This window comes from Mesoplodon densirostris, chromosome 2 (genome assembly GCF_025265405.1).
Source record: "Mesoplodon densirostris isolate mMesDen1 chromosome 2, mMesDen1 primary haplotype, whole genome shotgun sequence".
Classification (NCBI taxonomy): Eukaryota; Metazoa; Chordata; class Mammalia; order Artiodactyla; family Ziphiidae; genus Mesoplodon; species Mesoplodon densirostris.
In genome coordinates, this window is record NC_082662.1 from 51,941,414 (window position 1) to 51,965,526 (window position 24,113).

Sequence of the window (24,113 nt, forward strand, 5' to 3'; positions counted from 1 at the left end):
ACCCTATCCCAAGAGTATGAGGTCCCTTGTGGGTATTACATTCCATTTTGAGCCTCTCGTGTTGGCACAGTCCTTATTAAAAATGTATTTTCTCTGAGCCTTGGCCACACCCCTTGAAGTGTGGATTCACAGAAGGGTCCTCAGAGTTTAAAGACATTTTTTTTTTTTTTAATGTTGAGCCTTCTTTTAATTTAAAATTTTTTTTTTTTTTAATTTTTGGCTGTGTTGGGTCTTTGTTTCTGTGCGAGGGCTTTCTCTAGTTGTGGCAAGCGGGGGCCACTCTTCATTGCGGTGCGTGGGCCTCTCACTGTCGCGGCCTCTCTTGTTGCGGAGCACAGGCTCCAGACGCGCAGGCTCAGTAGTTGTGGCTCACGGGCCTAGTTGCTCCACGGCATGTGGGATCTTCCCAGACCAGGGCTCGAACCCGTGTCCCCTGCATTAGCAGGCAGATTCTCAACCACTGCGCCACCAGGAAAGCCCTAAAGACATTTTTGAAGAACCACTGTACCAAGCGGCATTCAATATTTGTCACCTGCCACATGTAAATTGTTCATCTATTTGCTTTACCTCTTGGACCAGAAGGTTTCTTGTCTCGTTTCTGCTAAAGTGGAGATCACAGAAAAGCTGCCTTGTACCTTACTTTCCTATCCCTTTGGTGTTTTCCTGTCCCAGGAATATGGGACTTTTCTCTGTCCTCGTAGCAATACTGGGAAAGATTGCTTCGACCTTTCAGTATTTCATTGGAAGGAAATGTGGAATGATGATGGAAAAAGCCTCAGAATCTGGGGCAAGCAGAATGGGCTCTGCAAGCAGTGTGGGTTTAGGACTTTGATATTTACAGTTTAAGTCTGTTGGGCAGGTAAAATGGGACAGCACGTGAACAGCACTTAGCACCATTCCTCGCACCCAGTGGGGCTGCCATAAAAGGAAGCTCTCTCTTCTCATTTTCTTAGCTCCTCTCTCTGGGACTTTCCAAATACGTTTTTAAGCAACCTCGAATAAAATATGCTATTAATAATAACCAAAAACATGCAGTTTAATCTTATTAAATAAACCTGAAATGTTCCTCAGACACCCTTCACTATTTATGGAATGCCTTTGTAAAAAAAATTTTGGTTTTGCTAAAAAAAAAAAAAAAAGTACCTACTGCATCTTAAAGGCTGGTTTCGGCCTTTGTTATTCACACCTGGAAACATACAGAAGTTTGGGTAAGTTTGGCATCCGCATGTGCATGCATATATATGTATATATCAATATTTATTTTTTCTCTCTCTCTCTTGTTCTTTCTCTCTCTCTCTCTCTCTCTCTCTCTCTATATATATATATATATGTATGTATATGCAGGCACACATATAACTCTTTAAGAAACATTCTTCTAGTGTTTTATTTTCTTAAAGTCTGTACTTCACATCATTTTTTTTCCCCCAGAACTGTTTATCCTCACTCCAGACATGACCGTTGGAAAGGTGGCAGAAAAAACAAACGGCTTGTGTGTTTTGGGGCAGTCTGCATTCCTTTTAACTCCCTGAAACCGGGCTTATGCTTGGGCTTTCAATCTCTTTGTCCTGGGGCCCAACCCCTTTGATTCCTGCTTGAAAATTAGCCTGTTGTTCAGGCTCACACAAGAGCTGCCCCAGAGCTCTCTCGGGTTCGAGAACTAGAGATCTATGAAGTGTTTGACTTTATTTGTAACTTTAACCATGGCAGCCTTAACCGGGCTTTTGTTTTCTTCTTTAACTTTATCCTTGTAACCTTAACCTGATTTTGTCTTCAAATCTCCATCCTCCCCCATCCCACAATTCCTAATCCCTCTTTTATCCTCAGATTTTCCTCCAAAGTCAAGAGTATGACATTTAAATCCGTCCTTTAGGAAGTGTCTAAAATCTAACACAGACATAGAGTTAGGTCTTTTTTTTTTTTTTTCTGGGTTGCTCAGGAAGATTAAATAAAGGTTTTAGAATGTAGAATTCAAAAAAATAGGGGCAGAAGTTGTGGTGTGGCTTGGGAGTAGGAGTGTGGGTTTTAGAAAGGACCACGATGGGGGGACTTTTTTTTCCTCTGTGAGGAGCCAGGAGCCAGGGCTATGGATGGTTTAGGCAGAGAAGGATTGAAGGGATAACTGCTTCCAGACCCTGAGCCTTGAACTCTCAGCGATGGTTCAGGCTCTCGAAAAAGGGAGCAAGAGGCATTAAGAGGATGGGGGAGTCTCCACGCAACTTCCTTTAGCTCCAGCTTGTGTGCATTCATCTCCCAGCGGGTCCCTGGCCCCACGGAACATACCTCCATACCTCCATCAACCCTCACAAGCCTGCGAAGGAGACCATAGTGTTTCTCTTTTACAGTGGAGGAAACTGAAGCTCTTCAAGGTGAAGGAAATTTAGGGTCTAACCAGGATTACAATGAGTCCGGATTGCCCAGTTTGTGGATTGTCTTTCTCTTTCCCCCAGTACTTTTTCCTCCTTGGTTTCCATGGCCCCTCTTTGGAGCTTACTTTCTTTTAATATTCCTGCCAAAGGGAGGGACTAAGATCTGTGCAGTATCTGTGATGCGTCAGGCACTGTTTTAGGCAATATACATCCATGCAGGGTACATTCTAATCAGAATCCTATGAGAGGGTGGTGGTCTCCCCATTTGAGACAGGAAATCCTTGAAGCTTTGAGGGTTAGGTCATTTGCCCAAGATCACATGGGACAAGGAGGTGACTCCTTGGAGACCAGGTGTGACTGCATAACCTTTGCCATGCCCACTACACCAGCTCCCCACGTTAGGACGACATCCCAATATTGGGGTGAAACCACTCAGATCAGAAGTGGTAGATATGTGGCCATGAGTGCAGAGGTGTTGTGTGTCACGCTCTTTTGCCATCTCGTTTTATTTCTAGAGATTCAAGGCAGAGGTAAGCTTGCTTTCTCAGTCTCAGTTTCCTTAAAAACAAAGGTAGCAACAATAATGATGAATATTGCTCAGATGTGAGTATCTGTTTGTATGTACCAGGCACAGTTACTTGGTTTTTATTTATCTTTTATTCTTCCAGGTCAACCTTATAACAACTTCAAAGTGTTCTCTCATTTACAGATTTGGAAATACTCAGGGAAATGGAGTCACTTCGCTGTCCCACCTCACGCTACTAATTAAGTGGAGGAGTAGGGATTTGAACCTACACCCAAACTATTTCTTACACCAACACTATTCTCCTTCCACTCAGCATATGGGACACACATCCCTGGAAGCACATGTGGGGACCTCAAGGGATTCATAAGATGACTTATAGTAGTGGAAGGATAGGGGTTAAAGAACATTGATTCACAGAGTTAAGAAGTGACACGACACGCCCCTTTTCAGCTGTCTTATAAACCACTGGATTACATCAAGGAGAAAGTCTTAAGTGTAAGGATGCCTTTTATAACTTCCTAATACTTCATCCTTTTTTTTTTTTTTTTTTTAAACCAAGAGAGAACAGGGCTCAGGCTCTGAGCCTTAGGCAACAGAACCTAAAAGAACACAATGACATTTGTTATGCTTTCATTGTACTTAAAATTCTTCCCTATTTAAAAAAGTATTATGGCATGTTTATACATGTAGAATAATATAACACATATGTAAGGTATAAAGAATATTATAATGGACATCCATGTACCTATTACCTACTGAAAAATGACAGTATTTTCAGGAACTATTAGAAGCTTCTGTGTATCTCTCTCCGTCACATTTTCCTCCTCTCTCTCCCACCAACATCTTTCATAGTCATTGCACGATTGTCAAAATCAGGTAATTAACAATACCTGTTATCCTCAAAATCAGGTAATTAACAATACCTGTTACAATACTGTTATCTGATGTATAGAATTTATTCTAGTTTTTCCTGTTGGCCCACTGATGTCTCTTTTTCTGGACAGAACCTAATATAGGATCACAATGCATATAGTTGTCAGATCTTCTTTGTCTCCTTTAATTTGGGACAGTTCCTCAGTCTTGTCTTTTATGACCATGACATTTTCAAAGCATCCAGCCTGTTGTTTTGTGTCATGTCCCACAATTTATCTGATCTTTCCTCAGGATTACATTCAAGTTTTGCATTTTTGGCAGGAAAACCACAGAAATTATGTGCTTTTCACAGTGCACCATATCAAGAGGCACACGATATCAATTTGTCCCGTCACTGGTGACTTGGCTAAGGTTGTGTCTTCTAAGTTTTCCACTATAAAGTTACTATTTACCCCTTGGTAATTAACATTACCTTGTGGGGAGATAACTCCGAGACTGTGTAAATATCATGTTTCCTATCATACCTTTGCCCACTAATTTTGGCATCTATTATTAATTCTTGCTTGAGACAGTTATTCCTGTGGTTTTGCCAGGCGTTTTTCTATGTTTATTATTCCTTCTGTATTTATTAACTGGAACTCTCCTTAGGTGGCTTTCCCCTTGTCTCCCATTTATTTATTCTTTCAATTATTTATTAACATCAGTATGTACTTTTGAATTCTTATTTTATTCTATTGGTTATAATCCATTATTATCATTATTTTGTTGCCCAAATAGTCATCGACTTAACCATTGGGAAGCCCTTCATTTTGGCTTCTGTGTCCTTTAGATTTGTCCTCATCTTTGGTTGAGCACATGTTTACTTTCGGGCACTATAGGCTGTCACTTAGTACTTTCCTCGCCCAGCCCTGGAATCAGCGATTCTCCAAGGAGCTCTTAAGAGAAGCCGACTCTTGCCGTGCTGCTTCCTTTTGTCCCAGTCGCTCCTTCATCCACTATAATATGATTTCTACTCTCCCCAGTGCACTGATGCTGCTGTTGTTACAGGCAGTGGGTATTCTTGGTTCTTATGTTACTGTGTAGCAGGCACCTCTTAGGCCCATATCAGGTCCTCCCAGGAGGATGGTAAAGAAAAGTTGCATTGTTTCTTGTTTCAGCTGCCAATGCAGCACCCAGGTGTGCATGGGCTCTGAAAGACATCCCACAGGTATAAACTGTCAGTGCCTCACCTGTCCATCCTGAATTATGGGGCTTCCCTGTTGACGCCACCTCTGAATCTCCCTCCGTACCCACACATACACAACCTGGATGTGTAGGGGAACTGATGCTCCCTCTCTCCCCATCGTGGATATTCTGAGACAGTTTATGTGGCTCGGGGGATTGGAGTGTGGAGGTTGGGGGGTGGTACTATGGGATGGAGAATCAGCCTCTTTTAGTGGCACCAGTTTGCTAATGCAAATTCATCTCGCCTCTCCTCCTTATCTGCTTCACTCCCTTTGTTTACCCTTCCCTCCTGCTCCCTGAGATTGCACTTCCTGTTGTAGTGTCGGTACTTAAACCTCTTGCTCAGGCCCTGCTTTCTGTGTTTAATACTCATTCTCTATAATCCCTTAACTTCCATAATATCATATGTTCATGCATTTATTCCAATTCATTCATTCATTCATTCATTCATTTAAAACTTACTTCTTGAGACCTGCTCTGTGTGAGGCATTATAAACAGACAGACAAAGACCTTGGTCACATGGAGCCTATTGTAGTGGGGGAGACAGAAATAGCCAAGTAACCAAATAAAAATAATTCACCTCAATGAGAAGTGCTCAGAAGAAAATGCAACAGGGAGATAGTAGAAGGGTGGTCAAACAAGGAATGGTGTGGAGAAGGTTAGTGAGTATTCTCTAAGAAGGTGACCTTGAGCTGAGAGGGACTAAGGAGAAAAAGTGAGCTGCAGAAAGAGGAGGAAGGGCAAGGACTCCCAAGCCGGGATGTACACTTGACCTGTTTGAAGGGCACAGCAGGGAGGCTAGTGTGACACAGTGAGCAAGGAGCTAGTTGTTGGAGTTCTGGCCAACAGAGGTGGAAAAGGACCACTCCTTGTAGGACCTCGGGGTTTGGATTTTTTCCAGATGTACTGGGAGGCCACTGCATAGTTTTGGCAAACCAGTGACATGATGTGATTTACATCTTAATGGGCTCTTTCTAGCTGCCGTGTGGAGAACGGTTTGTTGGGAGATAAGAGTAGAAACAGCCAAGAGGCGATTGCAGTAATCCAAGTGAGAAATGACTGCGCTTTCCACCAGTCATAAAGAAGATGGAAAGTGTTTAGGTTGAGGATCTAGTTTGAAGTTGGTGCTGAAAAGAAGTGCTGGTGTGGGGGAGGGGAGGTTTCAGGCAAAGAGTAGTCAAGGATAGATCCCTGACCCTTCTATTCCCTTGAACTTGATAACACATGTGCTTACACCTTTCTGACACTTCTGTCCGGGTCTCATTCACAGGTTCCTCTTCTAGAGTCTCTTTACGTTAGTTTTCAGAGGCTCCTGACCTTCGTTCTTTGCTCTTTTTATTCTGCAGAGGTTGTCCAGCAGAAGACACAAACTAGCATTCCTGTAGGGTCCCTGGAGAGAGCAGATAAGAGGTGCAGGCTGAAATAACCGCACATGCTGACACCATGTGAGTGGGGACAGCCATGGTGAACCGTGTAGCAGGAGCCTGGTCTCAAGGGGGCTTCCTGAAATGATCTCAAGAGAGGGGATGCTGGCCCCATATTGCAAAGCCTTTTGGTCTTTCAAGACAAACCAGAAATCCAGATTTAAAAAAAAATTGCAATCTTAAGAGTTTTATATGTTGGCTGAAACTTTTTTTAGAACTCTGTGGGGGCCAAACAAAACAAGTCTGTGTTCCAGATGTGGTCCATGGGCCACTGGTTTGCAACTTCTGCCGAAATATTCTTTCTGGGGTAACTTAGTGTACATGGCTTGGTTTTCTTGATTTAATTTATAAGCCAGTGACTTCCAAATCTGTATTTTCAGCACTTTTCTTCAAAATATACGTAGCCACTGGACAGAGCTACATAGCTCTTTTTGAAAATTTTTATTGGAGTACAGTTGGTTTACAAAGTTGTGTTAGTTTCAGGTGTATAGCAAAGTGAATCAGTTATATATATATATATATATATCTCCATATATATATATATATATATATATATATATATATATATATATATGGATATATGGAGATATATATATATATATATATATATATATATATGGAGATATATATATATATATATTCCTTTTCAGATTCTCTTCCCATATAGGTTATTACAGAATATTGAGTAGAGTTCCCTGTGCTGTACAGAAGGTCCTTGCTAGTTATCTATTTTATATATAGTAGTGTGTATTGGACATAACTGCATAGCTTTCCACAGTTGTCTCCTACCAGAAGGTCCCAGGTTCACATTCCCCACCAACCTGCCCCTTTCCTACCTGCTTCATCCTAATGACTTGCCATCTTTTCTCAGAGGTCCAGGCTGAAACCTGGCTTCAGTCTTGACGCCTGCCTTTCTGACCAACGTCGTATTCCGAAGTCCATCTCCATGTCTTGTTTGTGTTACTTTCTAAATATTTTTCAATGTGCCTTCTTTTCCCTTCTTCTACAACCTTAATTCAGTCACTCAGGTAGCTTTGGAAGCAATATAGCTAAGGCTCCATTATTATACCCATTTTACAGATGAGGAAAACTGAGACTTGGAGAAAACTGGTAATTTGTCCAGATCACACAGTAGCAAGTGGCAGAGTAGCAGTTTGAACCCAGGCAATGTTAATTGAAGAATGTGTATTCTTCATCAGTACAATATAATGAATTGCTCATCTATATTATAGGAGATGTAAGTAACAAGTGTGTGGTCTTGGTACTCATTCCACAGTGTATATGTATGTCAAATAATCATGTTGTATACTTTAATATATACACAATTATATTTGTCAATTATTCCTCAATAAGTTAGAAAAAGAATAATTCTGTGGAAAATAAATAAATAAATAAATGGAAAGTGTGTAAGAAGTGGAAGTAATCAACTAGAATTGCCTAGATTTGCTTATAGCAGACCTCTTCTAGTAAGTTGATAAATTTATATATCTTTGGTTACAATATCATCTTGATATAAAATGGTACTTGATAAGTACTCAAGAGGTGTTTGAAAACACATCTTTCCCTTGCAGATTTTTAGCTCCTTGTTTTGGATACATTTTCTTCATCCATGAAATCAGCTGAATCACAGAGAAGTTCAGTACAAATTGTGAAAGTTCAGTGTTCACACTGAAGACGCTTTAATGTCATTTACAAATATGATATATAAGGGAGTCCAGGTGTCTGAAAGTAAACAAAAGTGACCCCCTGTGACAGGGAGCCTGTTGCCTGCTGTCTCTGAGTCCCATTTTTGGATGGGTTCTCTGTAGGTCGTCTGCATCTTCTGGCAGCCTTCGCCCAGCTGTCCCCAACAGACAGGCCTGGCCTGGGCTGGCTCTGGAAGGAGATTCTGCCTGCCTCCCCTTTCCATGGCATTTTCTAGAGAGTTTTGTTTTGTTTTGTTTTAATGGAGAGCTGCTGGCAACTGCATTATGACCATGTGGCAAAACCCAGTTGGTGGTCAGTTCTCTGCTTACTTTAGAGGGTAGATTTTATTTTGGACAAATTTTAGTCACCCACAGGAGAGCAAGCTTGTTCCTTGGTACTCTGATGCTCTGAGTTCAAGCACAACCAAAAGCCTTTGCAAGAAACCCTCGGGGATTTTTTCCACCAAAAACATGTAACTGTGGTGCATGAGAGCTTGAACTTTGGATTCAGACATTCCTGGGTTTGAGCCCCACCTCCTTTCTCTGAGCCTATTTTTTAGTCTGTAAAATGGGAATATGCAGAATAATAATACTGCATAGGATCCTTATGCCCACTGAATTAGATAATGTCTGTGAAACCCTTAGTCAAGTACTGGCCTATAATAAGCACTCAGTAAATGTCACTTATTACTATCGTTATTGTACTAATTGAGTAATTATTATATTAGCTCAGGTAACAGTTCTTCAATCAGCTCCTATAATGTATTCCCCTAGCATAGCTGTCCCCTTGAAGGAACGGCTTAATTATTGTTAAGCCGTGCTTGGTCAGCATTTCTTCTGCCCAATTTTGAACGCATGAATGAATAAAACAAACACTTTTTGAGTATTTTCTAGGTGCCAAGAACTGCACTAAATACTGCATGATTAAGAATGACGTGCTGTGGGGCCTCCCTGGTGGCGCAGTGGTTGAGAGTCCGCCTGCCGATGCAGGGGATACGGGTTCGTGCCCCGGTCTGGGAGGATCCCATATGCCGCGGAGCGGCTGGGCCCGTGAGCCAAGGCCGCTGGGCCTGCGCATCCGGAGCCTGTGCTCCGCAACGGGGGAGGCCGCAACAGTGAGAGGCCCGCATACCGCAAAAAGAAAAAAAAAAAAAAAAAAGAATGACGTGCTGTGAAATTTCACCCCTTTTTACTCCCTGTTTTAAACCAGAACTGCATTATTGTGTTTCCTCAAATGTGCCATCTCTCTCCTACCTCCACACCACTGCGAAGATTGTTCCCGTTGCCTGGAGCGCTCTCTCTCTCTCTCTCTCTCAGTTATCAAGCTGGCAGATTTCTACCCTTTGTTCACATCTTACCTGAAGCCAACTTGACTCCCCCAGCGAGATTTAAGTGCTTTTTCTGTTGTCCGTGTGCCGTGCTTTGAGTACATTATTCCTTTGTAATATGAGTGTGTGTATTATAATTGTTTGCCTGTGTCTCTTCTCACTGGACTAGGAACACTTTGAGGGCGGGGACCATGTTTTTCTACTTTTGCCTTCTTAACAAAGTGCTTACAGGAACGTAATTCTATTTATTGGTGAGTTGGATGGATGAATGGGTGAGTAGATGGAAGAAAAAAAATGGTATGTGAATTAAAACAGATGAATAAATAAATGAAAGAACCGATGAAAGACACAGGGACCTGACCTTAAGACCTTAAGATATTGTCATGCTTATAGAGGAAACAGGAATGTAAACACTCTCAGGGTGCAGTGATAAATGCTTAGAGATCCTTAGAGTATAAATAACAAGTGGTAGTCAACAGGTTCTGCCTCTAGATGTGTCTTGTTTCAGCTACTCCGTGTTTGTTTATTTATTTAAAAAGGTAATTCAGGTACTGAATATAAAAATCCAGACCTCCGGCTTCTCAAATTTGGCAACACTGGGCCATTCATTCTTTGTATGGAACAGTGTCCTAGAGCTGGGGGAGCTGAGAGGCAGGGGCTGCCTTTAAGTGTAGGTGGGCGCTCTGTGGTCCCCTTAGCTTTACTCATTTATGTTACCATCCTGACCTTGAATGCACTTGGGTTTGCAACCCCTACTGTAGAAGGAGATTGGAAATTTCTCTAGGTGGGAAGTGAGAAAAAGGACAGTTTAGTGTGGATGGAAGGAAGGAGTGGCAGTGAGTAGAAATGCCTGGAGATGTGAAAACTATGTGGGATGTTGGCATAATTCCCATCCACCTGAAGCACACAGCTGGTAGGGTACTAAAGGGATGGCTAAGGCCAGAGAAGCCTGTGAGGGCCCAATCAAGGGTCTTTTTTGCTAAGGAGTTTGGCTTTCAACCTAGGGTAAATGGGAGGAATGACATGGTTGTCCCTTGTAAGGTGGATAAATGCCAAAGAGTGAAGAGTAGATGGAGGTGGACCTGATAAGAGGCTATTCTCTAATTCCGTGGTTCTCAGCCTGGATGATTTTGCTTCTTAGGGGACACTTGGCAAAGTCTGGAGACATAACGAGGGGGTATGGTGTTGGCATCTTGGGAATAGAGGCTAGAGGTGCCGCTAAACATCCTACACTAACAAGACATCCTCCACAACAAAGAATTATCCATCCCCAGATGTCAGCAGTGACAAGATCGAGAAGCCCTGTCTCTGTCCAACTGAGACATCAAGAGGTCATGAGCTCCTTAGTGACAGAGTGAAAGGGATACAGTCAGTGTATCTGGGACGTAAAATTAGTGGGCCTAAGTGACTGATTATTTGATTGCGTTTGTTTGAGGAGAGAAAAGGAGGATGAACAAGTAGAGAGATAAAGCTGAGCAGGATTTATTTAGCAAATAAAGAAGAAGCCAGCCTTGAAAGGTAACTGAAAGTGCTGTGTTATCAATGCCTTGGTTCATGCCTATTGATTAAACAGCACAAACAAGCACTTATCTTTTTTCATCTTTAAGAACAAACTGATATTTGTAATTTTATTGGGATCTAGCAAACTTAGCCTACTTGGGGAAAAAATATAGAAAGGTTTCCATTTATAGTCTGGTGCATTTTTTGCAAAAGATTTTTACTTTAGAGTTTTGAGATAAAGTCATGAGGCCAAGGTCAGTTTAAGTGTGGTCCCAGGTCACTTTCCTGATGTTTTTCTCCCTCTAGAAATTCATTGATCCTTTAGTACAGCAGTCCCCAGCCTTTTGGCACCAGCAACTGGTTTTGTGGAAAGGCAGTTATTCCACGGACTGGAGGGCAGGGGATGGTTTCGGGACGATTCAAGCACATTAAGTTTATTGTGCACCTTATTTCTGTTATTATTGCATTGTAATATATAGTGAAATAATTATACAGCTCACCATAATGCTGGCAGGAGGCGGAGCTCAGGCGGCAATGTGAGGGATGGGGAGCGGCTGTAAATACAGATGAAGCTTTGCTCGCTTGCCTGCCACTCCCCTCCTGCTGTGCGGCCCGGTTCCTAACAGGCCATGGACTGATAGTGGTCTGTGGCCCAGGGGTTGGGTACTCCGGCTTTAGTACGTATCACTTACAGAAATTCATCGGAAAATGGGAAATTATGAAGGTAACTCTATCAAAGTGTGTTTGAATTTTTCTTCTAACATGACTATTTTGACACTTGTTTTTACTAGTTAAGGGAAAATGGATCTTGGAATTGACAGCTCTTAACCTTCCTTATGCTAAAATTAATTTGATCTCTTCTGTTGGTGCAGGAGATTCAGCTTTTGAAGGGCCGGGAAGAGGATGGGGTGGGGGGAAGGAAAGGTTGATTAATAGTGACCTGGCATACCACTCAGTCTTGGACAAAAGCTTTTTTAAAGTCCCAGGTCTTCACCACAAATAGTGCTTCATCCAGGCTCTGCTTACCTGGAAACATCTTATGTCCATTCAGGGTATATAGATCAGGCAGGATTATGAGGAATGAGATGGTGAGTACACTTAGCCTCCAACTTCACATAATCATAGCTGTTCTTTGTTTTCCCTCTCTGGAAACTGCCATTATGAGAAGAGTCAGAAGGTGGGAGAAGGTTCCACTGGTATTCATCCAGTCCCCACTGGAACATGTGTGTCCATTCTGTTTTGTCAGTGTATCAGCCAGAGTCCCTGCAAGAAGCAGGTGGCACACTCCAGTGGGGTAATTTGAGAAGAGTGGGCAAGTGTGGGGTAACCACAAGGGATAGTGTGCAAGACCCCTGGGCTGCCAAAAGTGGAGCTGGTGCCAAGGGCAAGGGATGGCTGTGTTACCAGGTCCTGAAGAGCTTATGTACGGAGAGGCTCAGCAGTGTGACCTTTGGTAGAGAGCCACAGCCAGGCCACACTTCCCTCTTGCCTGCTGATACCCCTCAGTGTCCCCTGCATTGGCTAAACCCAGGCCAGAGGGCAGAGAGCCTTTTGGTGTGATCCACACCATCAGCATCCTGGGTCAGAAAACAGGATGGAGGAGAAGGAGAAGGAGAAGGGGAGTGAATCTGGAGAGGCAGATGGAAGATGTCTAGGACATGGGGGCATTCCTTCTGATTGCTTGCTTCTTGTGGTCAGATATTTGTGGAAGAGCCAGGTGGTGATGGAGGCTGTGCTTTGGAGTCAGAGAGTCTGGCACAGAATTACATCTGCTCCACCTGCTAACAGAGCGAGTCTCAGCTCTTCTAAGTTCCCCAAGCCTGTGTTTCCTCATCATATAATGGGAGTGAGGTTAATCCTATACCAAAAGGTTTGGGAGAGCCTCAAAGAGAAAATATTTCAGTGCTGTTGACTGGGACTTGGAAAAGGCTGGAAGAAGCTATAGTAAAATGTGAGCAGTATACCTCGGTGAAGTTGTTTTTCTATGTAAAACAGATACAACTGTGTTTTGAGCTTATAGTTGCTTTTTTTGTTCATTGTATTTTTCTGTATTTCAGATTCCCTACTGTCAGAAAAAGAAAGACATCCATAAGGGCTATTAATAAATATGTTGGTACTGCCTTTCAAATTATGATTGTTGGCTAGTATTGTGCTCTCTGCCTTACTGAGGTGTGTGAATTAGCAGCCACAGCAGAGCTGGCTTGACTGTGGACAGACCGTCGTATGTCATTTCTTGTGATGTGGCCATAGGCTCAGTTCTAGTGTTCCATCCCCAGGAAGCCTCTGCTGGCTCCCACAGTGCTTCTCCTCTGAGCACCTATAGCCCAAGGCTATTCTCAGCACTTAGCACGTTGTGTTGCAATTACTTCCTGTACCAGACTGGGACCTCCTTTAGGTCCATGCTATGTTTTATTCATCTTCATATCACCAGCCTTGTCTCTTATTTATAAATGCTGCCTCCATTCCTGTTGCTCAGGTTCCCCCACCTGTCTACAAGGAGTCCTCAGGCTCATATACCATAGCTTCTACAATGGAGAACAGCAAATTCCAAAATCCTGGGAAGAATTTTGATTATTTTCATATGGGTCAGGTCCACCCCCTTTATTGAATCAACTATACCCATGGGAGTGGTATGTTACAAAGGTCTCAGCTTTAGTCAAGGATCTAGTCCCAGGGGAATCTGTTGTGGCCAGTGGGGTGGGGTCTATACAATCCTGTCAGCTCTTATTTAAATCCATTGGTTGCAGTGGAGGAGGATGAATCAGTTAGGAATGCATTCAGCTTCATGACAATACTAAGAAGCTTTTATTTAGATCAGTGGGTTGCAGTGGGGAAGAAACATGGATCAGGGGTATATTTGCAAGAGTGCAAACATTGTTTTCTGGAGGATGAAAGAATCTTAGATATTACAATGGTTTGTGGCTTTCTAAAGCTCATCCCTACCTAACAATGTAAACAGATATACAGGTATTAAAATTTCATGGGGGCAGGAATAAGGAAAGGAATGTCTAAAAAGTCTCTTTATTGGGGTTGATGGTGAAAAAAAGGTTGAGAAACACTGAGTTATAATGACAGTAATAATACCTGACACTTACAGAGTATTTAACAAGTGCTAGGAACTTTTTTGGATGCCTTATTGTATATTATTAACTCGTTTAACAATGTACCCATTTTACAGTGGTTTTAACAAGTAGACTTGATTTCCTACTCCTGCACTCCTAAGTAAAAGTCCAAAGGGGGTTTGACCATGTCAAAGCCAGTGTATCTTTAGTTCTGTAGACTTTTCCTTCATGCTAATTACCTCATGGTTTCAAGATAACTGCTGTAACTCTAGACGTTACATCTACCTTTAATGCTAGAAGAATGGGGAAGAAATGGAGAAAGCTGTATCTCCTTTTTTCTTTTTCTTCTTCCTCTTCTTCTTTTTTTTTAATGAGAAGAGTAAGAACTTTTGCACCCTCACTGGACTTCTGCTAAGGTATCATTGGGTGGAATTAGGTTGCATGGCCACTTGTGGCTACAAGGGAGACAGGGAAAGGGAGAATAAGATTGTCATGGTTCACTTAGGTCTACATAATCTAATCTGATAGCCAGCTATGACTATTTAAATTTTTTTTACTGAAATATAATTCATATTCCATAATATTTATCATATTAAGTGTACATTTTGGTGGTTTCTAATATATTCACAAGATCATGCAGCCATCACTACTATCTAATTCTAGAAGATTTTCATCATCCCCAAAAGAAATCCAATATCCATTAGTAGTCACTCCTCATTACCCCTACCCTCAGCCCCTGGCAACACTAATCTACTTTCTGTCTGTATGGATTTGTCTGTTCTGGACATTTCATATAAATGGAATTATACAGTCCGTGGCACTTTGTGTCTGGGGTCTTTCAGTTAGCGTAAGTTTTTCAAGGTTCAGTTAAGTTGTAACATGTATCAGTACTTTTTAAATATCAGTTCCTTTTTATGACTTGTTAATAGTCAACTACATGGATATACCACATTTGTTTATCCATTCATTTGTTGATGGACATTTAGGTTGTTTCCGCTTTTTAGTTGTTATTATAAATACTGCTATGAACATTCATATACAGGTTTTTGTGTGAACGTATTTTCAGTTCTCTTGGGCATATTCCTAGGAGTGCAATTACTGGATTATATGGTAACTCTGTGTTTAACCCTTTGAAGAAATACCAGACTGTCTCCAAAGCAGCTGCAGCATTTTACGGATCCTGATGGAAATGAATCAGTTTCTCCACATTCTCACCAACACTTGTTGTTTTCCATTTGTTTTCCTAGCAGATGTGAAGTGATATCTCATTGTGGTTTTGATTTGCATTTACATAACAACTACTGATGTTGAGCATCTTTTCATGTGCTTGCTAGCTATTTGTGTATCTTCTTTGGAGAAATGTCTGTTCTGATATCTTGCCCTTTGTTTCCAAATGGGTTGTCTTTTTAATTGTTGAGTTATAGTGGCTATTTTAATTTAGATCAGTTAAAGTGAAATAAAATTAAAAATTCAGTTTCTCAGTCTCACTGACCACATTTCAGGTGCTCAGTTGCCATGTGTGGAAAGTGGCTGCATTAGTATACGGTGCATGCATAGAGCATCTCCATCACTGCAGTGTAATGGACAGCACTGGCTTAGACCATCAAGACTGATCAGTTGGAGGTGGGGACATGGCCCCTGTAAACAAAATCAGAATTTTCTTATGCTAAGGGAAATGGCTTAAACATTAGAACATTCTTCAGAAAGAGTAAGATGTCCTGGTCCTCAGAGATAGGGATATACATATTTAGTATAAATCTCCTGAAGATGCATAGAATTTTTCCAAGGGAGGAGCTGGGGCAGGGGGTGAGTGGGAGGCCAAAATTCTAGACCAGGGATTGGCAACCTTTTTCTGTAAAGAGCTAGATATTAAATATTCTTGCCTTTGCTTCTACATGGTATCTGTCACAGCTATTCAGCTTTTTCATGAAAAAGCAGTCAGAGACAATGTGTAAGTGAATGGGCATGACTGTGTTCTAATCAAGTTTGGTTTACAAAAACAGGTTGTGGGCTGGATCTGGCCCACAGGCCATGGTTTGTGAGTAACATTATGTAGAAAGGTATGGAAGTTTATAGAGGCCTACCATGCTGCCATAAAGGGAATGGTAAGATATTTGGCTTTAGAAAATAGGCTTTAGGGATAATGGTATATAGAGGAGGCTAGGAAGAGAGACAACCAGACTGTAGGTATCCTCAGTGCATGTCAAAGTTGTTTTCTTTTGTTCTGGCATTTTTGTTTATTTTAAAAAATATTTTAAGTGACAAGAAACCATCAGAGGTTTTTAAGTTGGAAATTATACAGTTATGTTGGCTTTTTAGACAACCCTCTGGCACCATTGTGAAAAGCAGATTGGAGCAAGGGAAGCTCGAGGCAGAGAAGACCAATTAAGGAGCTGCTGAAGAGCCTGAACAAAAGTAGTAGTACAAACCAAGTCATTCCGTTAATGAGTATACATACGTGTCTCCCTAATCATGTCAGGCTGTTTACAGAATACCCATGACAGTGACACAGGTTAAGCTTTTGTGTCTTGGGTACAAATAAAGATCTGCTAAATACCATGCTAATTGCATCTGTACAGATATTGACAACCAAGCAGATAACTTGTCCCCACTAACTTCTTCACTGTGGGCTGGGCAAGAAGCAATGTTGATTTAAATGAGGTGTGAGAGTGGGACTTGGACATGCTCTTTTCATGTCCCAGGAGAGTCACCTGGAAAGCCAGAGAATTGGTGCTGAATATTACTCTGAGAACATTGGTGACCTTTGGAAAGCTGTGAGACTGGAGTTGAGTAGGGAGGCTTACTGTGGCCTTGGAAGAGTTATTTCTACATGGGGAAGTGAGCTCCTTCGCCCTGGCTCAGTTCTGAAAGGCCCTTGGAGGGGAAAAGGAAACCTTGCTGCACTCCTCATTTATGAAGTTGGGTCCAGAGCTGAGCACAATATAGAGGTTTGCCTGGGAGTGTCTGCCATCAGCAAAGATTAATAATCCACGTGGACTTCGAAAATAGCAAATGCAAATTATGTCCATGGATTTTTTTTTTCAACATAGTAATCCTTCCCTGTCAGTACACAACATATCTTCGAAGCCAATTTTGCAGACTGAGGGAAGAGAACTCTACAATAAATGTTGCTAAGCTGTTGCTAGGTTGGTTTTCCTACTTGTAAGCATATTAGTACAGAATCCTCTGAAGTTTAATTTGGAGTGGGATAATGTGTAGTGATTTCTGAGAGTCTTTGTTATGTGACCATACTCATCAAGAAAGCATCTTGGCTTGTTCACTAGTTCAATCATCACTGATTCCTAAAATTATGAAATACAAATTAAAATATAAGAAACAGCTTTGGGCCCTTCACAAAGCAGAATTATACCTCACCCTAGGAATGAAAATGAAGGAATATCGTCCACGCACAGCTCTTTTTCTCTCCGGATGTCCTGACTTCAGATACTGTGAGCATCAGAAAAATGTCTCCTGAACCTGATTTTGAAGTGGCCAGACCTACGTCCAGTGGGAATTATGAGTAGTTCCAAGGGTGGAGTGGACAGAGGTGATGACATGAAAAGAGATTGCCCCTTTGACCAGGCCTGGTTCATGAAGTCATCTTTCCCAGAGTGGGTGGTGGGTGGGTGTGTACCTGTGCAGACCCCTGTGGAAGCAGAGGTCCGCCGCCTCTCCAGTAACTCTCGAAGGGCAGAGGCTGTGGCTCGCCTTGAATGTCAGTCTTTGATGTTCTACGGAGGTCTGATGAGAGGAGTGAGGGAACCTCATCCGTTCTCTGAGTCCAACACCCTTGAACAGAAGGGACAGACTGAGTCCAGGGCGTACGGTGTTCACTGAGTTTGTCAAATTATTTTTTAGGCTTGTAGGGTTTGGGACTTCCCCAAGTGTATTTTGCCAAGTGTTTGTATACTGGTGTCTATTAAGAGCAGTGCACTCTGTACATGTCTGATTCGTCTACCCTGGAATGATCAAAATACTGCAGTTTGGAGATCTCTGATGTCCAGAAAAGGTCTTCTGAATTTTTAAATGTCCTTTTTGCTCTTTAATGAGACCAACCGAAATGGGTGACTCCGGTGATCACAAAGGGGTGCAAATTTGCTCCCATCTTCCTGGCCACCAAGGAGCTTTGGGCATGAGTATTTTCTGGGGTATTTGCACCAACAGTGCTATTCTAGGGCATGTTTCTGATTGCTTTACATACATACCTGCTCAGCAAAGCTGTTTTTGAGGGATGTGTCCAGCAGTCATTAACTTTTTCTTTTCTTTTCTTTTCTTTTTTTTTTTTTAATGAAGCTTCTCAAGTCTTTTCTTAGAACAGAGAAATCTCTTTGTGACAAAGAATAAATAAACGCTAGCTAGTTAGATGACCTGGTTCCTTCAACAACAACAACAAAAAGTGCAGAGGGGGGAAAAAGAGAGAGGGAAGAGAAACTATAATGAAAAAGACTTAGGAAGCATATGGACCACTCTTGATATATGGTTCTTATTTGACCCTTCACTCAAAAAACAACTTTTAGAAGAAGAAAGCAAAATAGTAGGAGAAGTAGGAAGACAGAATGGACATTTGGTGATATTAAGGAATTATTTTAAATTATGATACTGTTTCAATTACTTTTAAAAAGATATCTCACATTTTATAGATGCATGCTTAAATATTTTCAGAAAAATAATACAAAGTCTGGAATTCTCTTAAAAAGAACTGGAGTGAGGTACAGATGAAACAGGATGGCCCTGAGTTGAAATTACCTGAAGCTGGGTGATAGGTACATGAGAGTTCACTAACTATTCTTTCTAATTTTGAACATGTTTATAATTTCACATACTAAAAAGTTTTAAAAAATTAACAGTTTGGAATCTCGGAAAGTCTTGGGTTCCTAAGGGAACTTCTTTTGGTTGCCTTTGCTTCTATTCCCACCTCCCTAAACCCCAATGGAGGGATATTTTCCCCTTTAGTTGTGGCTGTTTCCCTCTGTCTCTTTCTCCCTCCCTTCTTCCCTCCCTCCCTATTTCCTGTCTGCCTATCTTTCTGTCCCCTCCCTTCCTGTCTGTCTTTTCTGTTTTCCTGTCTTTCTATCTTCTTTTCTTGCTTTTCTTTCCTTTCCTGACCTTCACTGGGGCTGACAAGAAGACACATGTTTTGTATCAAGTTGCAAATATACTTGGGACATATTATCATGGCAATACAGAGGCCAGGCACTTTCTGGAGACTCAGATGAAAGAGGCAGGCTGCCAGTGCCTGCCTGACCTCTAAGTGGTCTTACTGGGCTGAGGACAAAACTTGACTAGGCCATTCCCCACACACATCAGTCACTGCAACTGGTTTGTAAAACTGTTTGCCATGATGAGAAGGATTGGGGTCAAAGTTACCTTCTTATCATTAGTGTGGATTTTCAAAGGAGACGTTGGGACCCCAGTCTTACGTTGTCACTGTCTGTGACTTGGAAGGAGTTCCTGGCTTTGAGGTTTTGCTGTGAGATTGGTCTGATTTGGTCAGTGTCTGAACAGACAGAGAGATTAGGTTATTGACCCCCAAACTAGCCTCAGAAAGTAAGTCATGATGGCAAGAATCACCTGCAGAGATTTTTAATTTTTTAAAAAAACCTTTTAGTAAAGATACTTGGGAAACCTGCTGGGAATTCTGATTCAGTAGATCTGAGTGGAAACAGAAGCTCAAATCTGTAATTTTGTTAGCTTCCCATGATTCTTATGATCATTCGGTTGGGGATCTTCTAGATTCAGGGTTTTTTTTTTTTTTGATAGATTGGAGGGATTCCAGTTGCTCAAGGAGCAGATCGAGATTGTATTTCCGTATAGTTCTGCTTTATTACAGCAGATATGGCAAGTTTTCCATTGGTGTTATTGTTTTTAATTGTTTTCATTTAAGATGACCTGTTTCTGAGCAAGGCTTTGCATCTAGTAGTTATTACCATAAGCATAAGGTAAATAAATGGTGAATGCAGAAAGGAAAGTCAGGAAAAAGAAAGATAACTAACACTTATCGAGTGCCTGGTGTTGTAGTCAACTTGACTCATCATTTATGTTTTCTCCTTTAATTTTTGCCAGAGCCCTGGAGAGCAGTTATTACTACTCAGTTTTGCATTTGATGAGATTAAAGTTCAGAGAAGTTCAGTATTTTACCCGAAGTCACACAGTGGACCCATGACTGAAGGAGTATTTGAACCCAGATTTGTTTGTCTTTTGTGCCACGCAGCCTTTCTGAACTCTGCCGCCCATTTCCCAGTCCTTTCTTGGCCCCAGAGGATTGTGTAACAGGAGGGGAAATCTGTTTAGAGGTCAGGAAACCCTACCAATGGGGCAGGCTGCCAGAGCTTCCTTTGCTGGGCTGTACCCGAGTGTTTGTTTTTCTTGGTCCAGTACTGGGTAAAGGTCCCACTGATAGCTTCATCACTGCTCAGAACACCAGGTGTCATCACTGGGAACTGTTTGTCAAAGGAACATGACAGCTGAGGGGCAGAAGCCTCTTCTAGTTGGTTTGCCCGTATCTGAATTTGTGTGTGTGTGTGGTACCTCGTCACAGGCCTGAGATGTGGGAGTTTTGGGAGCACCATCCAGCATCTTGGCTTTCTCTGACAGTGTGAAGGTCAGAATGTCAGATGGAAAGAAAAAATTCCCCCGGTGGATTCCAGGCACTCACTGTCACTCAGCTAGTGTATTGCACACTGGTCTTCCTTCCTGTGGCCTGTTTTCCAAGTCACTTTCCTCAGAGGAGATCCTCCTAACAATGTAGGTCTGATTATGCTCCTCACTTGTGAAATCCCTTCAGTGACTCCCCATTCCTTGAGCCCCTCAGCATAGCAATGAAGACCCTTCCTGGGCTGGCTCTGTCCCTCCAACTGCATTTCCTACTCCTCCCTGCATCAGGAATAGCCCGAGTCCTTGCACTTCACAGCTGTGCAGCCTATTATAGACACAGAGGGGAAAAGAACGCCAAGAAAATGGATAGAATTTAGTTCTAACTTGCATGGTGCCTGGCAGTATTTGACTTTTCCATGTGATTGTTGCCTGTCTTTCCCACTGTACTGGAAGCTCCCTGAGGGCAGGGCCTTTAACTTGTCTCCTGTTGTATCATCACACGGGGAACAATGCCCAGTACATAGGAGGTGCTCACAGGGCAGAACAGATGAATGGTAGTCACTATGCAGTGCCGTTCAAGGTCAAAGGAAGGCTGGCTTATTGGCTGGAGCGTTCAAGGAGGGCTTCACAATACACCCGTTGTGAAGGAGTTCGGCTTTGAGGAATCAGCAGAACTGGTTGTGGCTTTAGACTTAAAAGAATCGGAACTTTTTATAGGGCTCTTGATGTATTAGAAGGAAGATGGGTTTTAGAACCAAAGAGATCTAGGTTCAAATCTGGACTCTTTTCACTAACCAGTTTTGTGACTTTAAGATCTCTGAGTTTCAGTTTCTTCACCCATAAAATGAGACTAATATTACTTTCTTTATTCTGAGGAATTAAAGTGTTATCATATATAAAACATGCAGCATAATGTCGAGCATGTATTAGGCTCTCAATCAGTGGTAAAGATACAGTGTGACTAAATGCCTGGGAAACGGGGATTATTTAGAGGAGGTAGTTAAATTTGATAAAAATGGCACAATTGTTAAACTGGCACAGAAGAATCAGTTAGATTTCACAATTTTGGGGCTATTTTCATGTTCTTTGGAGATTTCTCTCACATTTCTATTCATTTTTTTTTAACTTTGAGGAATTGGGGGAGGGGTATGTGCCTCCAGCCTACCCACCTGATACATACATTTCCTCTGCCCTAGCACTAGGGGCCTGTTTGAAGGGAAGGCTCTTCTGGCAGGAGGATCATGATGAGAAGAAGAGGGGGATGGGAATCAGCTTTTTTTTTGAGGTGGAAAAATTGGAGCTACTCTTCCCATGAGAAACAACATACACCTGACTTTCCTTCTGCTGTGTGTGTGTGTGTGTGTGTGTGTGTGTGCTTCCCTATAGACCTTGGTGTGAGAGTTTTCACTGAGGTCATGATCCTGGCCTCTACCTAATTCTTCCCCTCGTCTTATGCCATCCCTCCTTTTCTCACTTTCTTCACACACATCTGCTTCTCTTGGGCTCCTAGAAGATGCCAAGTTCTTTTCTGCCTCAGGTTCTTTGAGTCTGCTAGTCCCTTTGACTGAAATTCTTCTCCTCTGGCTCTTTTCATTTTTCAGAGATCAGCAGGCCCCTTCTCCTGCAGTAGTATTGGAGCAAAATAATAGAATTGGTTTTTCAGTGTTTATTTTACGTCATACCAAGGATTAATATTTTAAGAGTGTTTGCAATTCTTATTTTTTTTTAAACAGTGACATTTAATACATTTCAAATACAAAAATGTAGGCACATGGTAGGAAGCCTTCCTCTGGGCTCTACTGCTGGTCCTACTCTTGGTGTCAGTTCCCGCTCCCCTGGGCTCCCTGTAAAGCTACTGTCTCTTCAGGGAGGGCGATTAACATCACGGTCCGCACCCTCACCCTCACCCTCACCCTCACCCTCACCCTCACCCTACTTGAGCCTTCAGAACCACTGCCTCCGGGCAGTTCTTCTGCCTTTGTCTGTTGCAGGTGGTTTTGTCCCTGTCCCTACGAATCTGGTAGGTGGCCCTGCTGGGGACCCAGTTCCTCCCCCTCCCCAGTGGGAGATGGGTGGGGGCAGAGGGGTTACCGGAGCGGAGTGGCAAAGAGGCGCCAGGAGTGCCTGTCATTAGCGTATCCAGGAGGGGAAGGAGGGAACAGTTGGACGGGAAGAGTCAAGAAGGACAAAGTTGCTGACGAACGTCTGAAATCCCAGTATCATGCCAACAAAAGTAGCAGTAATTCAGGACTCAGAAAAACAGCACAGTGTGCTTTAATACCAAAACGTGGTGGTGTATTCACAATTCTCACCTTAGAAGTTACCTCCTCAGGGAGACCCCCTCAACAGGGACTCTTCTACCTTCCATGTTGAAGTCCCCATCGCACTTACTGCTCTCTGGAAATACATTGTTTCCCCTTTTGTATTGTTTAGTCATCTAAATATATTATTTAGTCGTTGAAATCCCCCAAATGTAATCTAAGCTCCATGAAGGCAGGACCCCTGCCTGCTTGCTCCCCAGTGCCTAGACCTGTGTCTAGAATGTACATAGTCAGTTCCAATCAATATGTGTTGAATGAGTGGACAGGAACAATTTTGGCAATCCAGGTTGCTTTGGGTGAGATGAACATTGAGGAAAGGGGTGTAGTTGCCTACAGTTCTCTAAGCAAAGTCAGGCAATGCTGATACAGGCTTGGTTATTATCATTACAATTATTATTTTGTTTCAAAACCTTTGAGGATGCCAGGCAGGTTGTGGAATTGAGGGAAGTAAAAACCTTGTAACAGATGGTACCACCTGCAAAAGAGAATAAGTCTAATTTTCTACCCCACCCTCCGTTCCCTATCACAGATATGAATAAACACACACCAAATTGTTTTTAATGCTCCCTTTGGAGGGACGGCACGTTTAGTATTCTGAGTCAGGCAAGGAGAGTCTGTAGCCACAGGACAGCTGGGAACTCAGGTCCATGGAGGGCGCCCGGGATGGAGGTGAGGAGAAGGCGCCTCCTTGTCTGGTGACAGCAGCTGGGGCCTTCTCTGCTTCCCTCCCCACAAAAATCCAGTTGGAACCAGCGCATGCTGGGATCCTGCCTGCCAGACAGAAACAGATGGCCTCAGGCCGCCGCCGATCTGGTGGCAGCAACTGCATAGCTGCTGCTTTACTCAGGGTCAAGGGAGACGGAGATGGAGATGGTGGAGGTGAGGGCCGGTCACCTTGCATTCCCTCAGCAGCTGAAGTGACTCACTTTGCCGTGGCTGAAGTTACAGGTCAGGTTCTGTGGGCTGCAAGAATTCTGTCTGCTCATGCCAATGAGGAGCAGACTTGGCTGGGAATATTTGTAAACCTGTATATCTTCAATCAAAGCGTTTGAAAAAGATACTTTATTTTTTCCCCTTCATCCTTCACCTGCCACAGAAAGGGCTTGTTGGAGTTAGCTTAGCAGTCATTTGTTAAGTGCACTCTCCCCCGCACCCCCCATGCAGCTCTGAGGAGGACAGCAAAGAGGGCGTCAAAGAAGCTTCCCTCAA

The 24,113-nt window shown here is 42.5% G+C and overlaps 1 protein-coding gene across 5 annotated transcripts in view; it reads left to right on the plus strand.

Moving 5' to 3' along the window:
• FGGY (FGGY carbohydrate kinase domain containing) overlaps window positions 1-24,113 on the plus strand; it is a 430,315-nt gene that overhangs the window by 104,536 nt on the left and 301,666 nt on the right. The window lies entirely within an intron of this gene.